Genomic DNA, 5,667 nt, shown 5'->3' with positions numbered 1-5,667 from the left:
CCGAAGGGGAAATAAGCTGGATCCAAAATAAAGTACGCTGGTCATATTGAAGTATACAAATAGTTTAAGGCAGGAAGGGCTCTTTTATCCAGAAGCGACTTTAGAGTGGAGGGTTGTTCATGCGACTATTTTAAAATACCAGTGGTTATGCAGTAAGAAATGTCAATAACCCGCTCTAAAAAAGCCTAACATAATTGGCTCAAACCAACTGACAGCTGTTAACGTGAGTGCGAGATGACTATTGTTGTTAGAAGTTTAATATAAACAACAGTATATCTGACAACTCTTACACAGTCGTTGACTGGAATAAAAATTAAAAACAGAAAACCTAAATGCCATTAAGCTATTGCTTCAAGGAAGGTGGGTCTAATGCCAGCCTTGAAACACGATAGAGTACAACTGGGAGTCGAAGGTGGTATTAGACACAATACAGCACCGATAATGGTGGGATAATCAACACGTGCGACAATAACATGGACCGAGAACAACATAAAGGGAGTTAAGACTTCCGCAACAATGGCGAACAACAGAAGCACGAACCGAATCACTGCCACGCCCGCAAGTAAAATATAACAGGTAGTCTTTTGATAAAATAGTAATTTAAATCAAATTACACGACTGTTAATATCACGCAGTAAGAAGTAATTACGGGACCAAGGGGATACAGGTAGGCAGTACAGTATTAGGCCTACAGATTACGTTCTGTACGGGCAGCCCGGAGGCAGAGTATCGTGGGGATGACACACTAAGGCTGGGTCGGGGGCGGGGCGGGGAGGTGATGAGTAATTAGGGATGACACACTAAGCTAGATAGTGTTTCGACGGTGGTTGTATGTTTCGAGTAGGAGTCAAAGCGCTTTTCATTAAAAGAATCATAACGTAACAAATATGACGAGAATTACAAAATACACAAAATTAATCCAAAATCTTATTGAATTATGAAATCTGAAGATGTTGTAAAAATAATGCAAATAGGACGATAATGAAAACGACGTTTCACATGAATATACAACCTAAGAATATGAAAACATCAGAAATGTTAGACGAACTTATTCTGCAGATGATGAGCGTCCATAATGGGCGTTGTTCAAAGGGAATATTTAAATTTATACAAATAATGCTAGCAAGACAATAAAGAGAAAAGCTGGCTATGAAGGATACCGAAAGCTTACGAGAAATGACTCATTACCACGAACGTACACTAATCTGAAAAAAATAACAGCGAATCATAGTTATACAAAGTACAGATTTAACATTTGTTTTTGGTATATTGAACACTTGGTCGATAATACAGAAAATGCTCATGTCAGATTCAAAAAATAAATTAAAAAGAGTATTGAAGTCAAAACTCGATTTACAAAATAATTACAGCAAGATACATGCGTAGACAATAACCGGGTACGAGATGTAATCAATTTTTTTCCAAACACATTGGGATAGAAGAGAGCTAGTCACGAAGATACTTTTGGCAGTGTCTTATTGTTGTCCGATGAGTGCCACAGTACATTGAATGATTTGGGCCTTAGAAACACAGACCTTTTCTATGTGTTAATTTTGTAAGTGTCGCGGGTATATTAGAAAATATCTTTAATATCTTATAATAATTTTCTGGGCGAGTTTTGTTTAGAACGCGTCCCTTGGCTCTGGGTGTCTGTAGGGCGTCTCATCCCCGGGTCAGGGCTGGGGGAGCCGCTGGGAGGTGTCTGAGTACCGCTCGCACCAGAACTATGACAGACGTACCACTCACTTAAATTGGCGGTTGAGACGAGGGTGCTGGTTCTGAGAAGCGACGAGCCCTGGCTCTCGGCCTAAGTCCGATGATGGGGACACTAATGACGGAGTTGAAGACTCCGTAGCCAGAACTTGGTGGTGGAGACTTGCAGTGCGACTTTCATGTGTTTTCTGAGAGAGCTGGGGTGTGTGTAGGATTTGTTCACAGCTCACTTTGCAGTTGTACGGCTTATCGCTGGTGTCACGTGGGAGTGCTTCTTTCCGCGTCACTGCTGTTGGCGAAACGTCGGTCGCAGCCGTCAAACTCACATTTGAAGGGCTTCTCACCTGAAATAAGTGAACAAAAGTTAGGCTTCAGAAAACCCAAAAGCATAAATCAAACACTGCTTCTATTTTGGGGTTGGTGACGCATGGCCACATGTGACATGATTTATGTCAAATAAAACTATATTGGCCTTTAGTGTATTGCCTATTGTACTTGACCCAATGAAAGAGCGTAGTTTACGTTAGGACAGCCGTTGAATCCAGCTGAGATCCTTTAGGACAGCCCAATGAACCAGCTGAGTTCCTTTAGGACAGCCCAATGAACCAGCTGGGTTCCTTTAGGACAGCCCAATGAACCAGCTGAGTTCCTTTAGGACACCCAGATGAACACTGAGTCCTTTAGGAGCAGCCCAATGAACCACTGAGATCCCTTTGGACAGCCCAATGAACCACGGAGTTCCTTAGGACAGCCCAATGAACCAGCTGAGTCTTTAGACGCCCATGAACCAGCTGTTCTTAGACAGCCCAATGAACCAGCTGATTTCCTTTAGGACAGCCCAATGAACCAGCTGAGGTCCTTTAGGACAGCCCAATGAACCAGCTGAGTTCCTTTAGGACAGCCCAATGAACCAGCTGAGGTCCTTAAGGACAGCCAAATGAACCAGCTGAGTTCCTTTAGGACAGCCCGTTGAACCAGCTGAGTTCCTTAGGACAGCCCAATAACCAGCTGATGAGTCCTTTAGGACAGCTCAAACTAAACAGCTGAGTCCTTTAGGACAGCCCAATGAACCAGCTGAATCCTTTAGGACAGCCCAATGAACCAGCTGAGTTTCTTTTAGGACAGCCCAATGAACCAGCTGTGAGTCTTTAGACAGCCCAATGAACCAGCTGAGTTCCTTTAGGACAGCCCAATGAACCAGCTGAGTTCCTTTAGGACAGCCCAATGACCCAGCTGGATTCCTTTTAGAGCAGCCCGTTGAACCAGCTGAGTTCCTTTAGGACAGCCCAATGAACCAGCTGAGTTCTTATAGGACATGCCGCAGATATACCAGACGTGAGGTCCTTTAGGACAGCCCAATGAACCAGCTGATCCTTTAGGACAAGCACCCAATGAAACCAGCTGAGTTCCCTTAGACAGCCCAAGAACCAGCTGAGGTCCTTATGAACAGCCCAATGAACAGTCTGAGTTCCTTTTAGGACAGCCCCAATGAACCAGCTGAGTTCCTTTAGGACAGCCCAATGAACCAGCTGAGTTCCTTTAGGACAGCCCAATGAACCAGCTGAGTTCCTTTAGGACAGACCAATGAACCAGCTGAGTTCCTTTAGGACAGCCCAATGAACCAGCTGAGTTCCTTTAGGACAGACCCAATGAACCAGCTGAGTTCCTTTAGGACAGCATACTGTTAGTTCCATTTAAAACATGTTTTTATTGATGATCATCTACAGGATTTGAATTGGTTGCAAATGGAACTTCTATTTCCCTATGAAACAAACTCTGTTAAAGCTAAACAAGTAGTTATGGCCCTACTTGAAATGTAACCTCCTATTTCTATATTGGCCATTTGAACCATGCAACTAAGGGAGGAAATGAATGTAAATAAAACAACATTTGTCTTGATTATCCTGTAATATCTAGCCCTTAGGACATGTAGCCTATACAGCATGATCTGGCAAAAACATAAGGGTTGAACTAATTACTTTGAAATCCTACTCTGCTGATTCCTCTAATGCAAGGCCATGTAGTCAGGCAGCTATAGGCATAGCAAGAGAGAATATATAATTGCTCTATTCTAATTACACGGGCACGTTGAATATCAATTTGACCTTCAGCTGTTGGACTGAGAGGCAATCAGGGATATTAGTGTAGTACACGAACACGTCTCGGGAACACACCCCAGGGAAAACCCAGTCATAACCACAGACCCGGGTAGGTTTTAAACACGATACCCTGGACCAGGGGCCTTGGGAGTCAACACATGCACAAATCATTTAACAGATTTCTACTTAAGTAAATGTGAGCAAATGATATGAATAATACATGCGGAGGCATGAATGGATTCAGCATAAAGTAGTCAGAGTCATATTAGGCGCTGTTCTGACGCATCGTTTATTAAAGGCCTTAAGGAAGGCTTCTTACTCAGGTCGAAACGTCCGTTTTGAAAAGGGAAAATGTTGTACATTGAAATCAGAACAGTAAACCCATCACACATATCCAGCAGGTATTAGACAGGCTGAAGAAGTGGGTCAGTGCTCCAGCTAACCCYACCGGTTACACTGTTACAGCCCCCTTACAGCCTGCTGCAAAGCCTACCGGTTACACTGTTACAGCCCCCTTACAGCCTGCTGCAAACCCTACCGGTTACACTGTTACAGCCCCCTTACAGCCTGCTGCAAAGACAACCGGTTACACTGTTACAGCCCCCTTACAGCCTGCTGCAAATATAGTAGTGGTATACTAGCATAGTGTGTAGTAGTGAATTGGTAGAAATAGTAGTAGTAGTAGTAGTAGTAGTAGTTACTAGTCATATAGTAGTAGTCTAGTAGTAGTAGTAGTAGTAAGTGGTAGTAGTATGTGTGAGTAGTAGTAGTAGTAGTAGAGTAGGTAGTAGTAGAAGTAGATGGCGGTACGTAGTATAGAATAGTAGTAGGAGTTCTGAGTAGTAGTAGTAGGGCAGTAGTTGTAGTAGTAGTAGTAGTAAGTAGAGAAGTAGTTAGTTCTAGTAGTTAGTTAGTAAGTAGTGAGTGGTGGTAAGTAGTAGCTAGTAGTAGTAGTAGTAGTAGATAGTAGTAGTAGTTAGTTAGTAGTAGTAGTAGTAGTAGTCAGTCGTAGTAGTTGGTGGTAGTAGTTAGTCAGTAGTAGTAAGTTCTGAGTAGTATGTAGTAGTGGCAGTTAGTGTAGTAGTAGTAGTAGCAGCGCAGTATTGATTCTAGAAGTAATATTTCATATTCATCCAGTAGTAGTAGTTAGTAATAAGTCTTTAGGTAAGTTAGTAGTGGTGGTAGTTAGTAGTTGTAGCGTGGCCTGCTTATTGGCAGCAGGCTGTAAGGGCGGCTGTAACAGTGTTAAACCGGGTAGGGTTTTGCAGTCAGGCTTTAAGGGAGGCTTGTAACAGTGTAATCCGGTAGGCTTTGCCAGCAGCTGTAAGGGGCTGTAACATGTAACCGGTTAGGTTTGCCAGCAGGGCTGTTAAGGGGGCCTGTAACAGTGTAACACGCGTAGGCGTTTGCAGCACGGACTGTAAAACAGTCGAACCGGTAGTGCTTTGCCAGCAGGCTGCTAAGGGGGCTGCTAAAGCAGTGTAACCGGTAGCGCTTTGCAGCAGGCTGTAAAGGGCTTAACAGTGTAACCGTAGGCTTTGCGCAGGCTCTTAAGGGCTTTACATGTAAACCTGGATTAGGTTTGGCAGCAGCGTGTAAGGGGGCTGTAACAGTGTAACCGTAGGGTTTGCAGCAGCTGTAATGGGCTGTTACAGTTGTAACCGGTAGGCTTTGCCAAGGCAGGCTGTTTAAAGGGGCTGTAACAGTGTAACCGGTAGTTGCTGCTGGTTGTAAGGGGCTGTAACAGTGTAACCGTATGTTGCTTGCTGCGTTGTAAGGGGGCTGTAACAGCTGTAACCGGTTAGCGCTTTGCAGTAGGCTGTAAGAGGGGCCTGAACAGTGTAAACCGGTAGGC

At 43.8% G+C, this 5,667-nt stretch overlaps 1 protein-coding gene across 1 annotated transcript in view; it reads right to left on the bottom strand.

The window, feature by feature from the left end:
* The window catches only part of LOC112081030 (zinc finger protein ZIC 4), a 16,267-nt gene that overhangs the window by 1,940 nt on the left and 8,660 nt on the right, over window positions 1-5,667 (bottom strand). The gene's annotated exons all lie outside the window — the stretch shown is intronic.

Source organism: Salvelinus sp. IW2-2015, unplaced genomic scaffold (assembly GCF_002910315.2).
Source record: "Salvelinus sp. IW2-2015 unplaced genomic scaffold, ASM291031v2 Un_scaffold16672, whole genome shotgun sequence".
Taxonomy (NCBI): Eukaryota; Metazoa; Chordata; class Actinopteri; order Salmoniformes; family Salmonidae; genus Salvelinus; species Salvelinus sp. IW2-2015.
The sequence above is the reverse complement of the archived record's forward strand: the minus strand, read 5'-3'. Positions and strand labels throughout refer to the sequence as shown.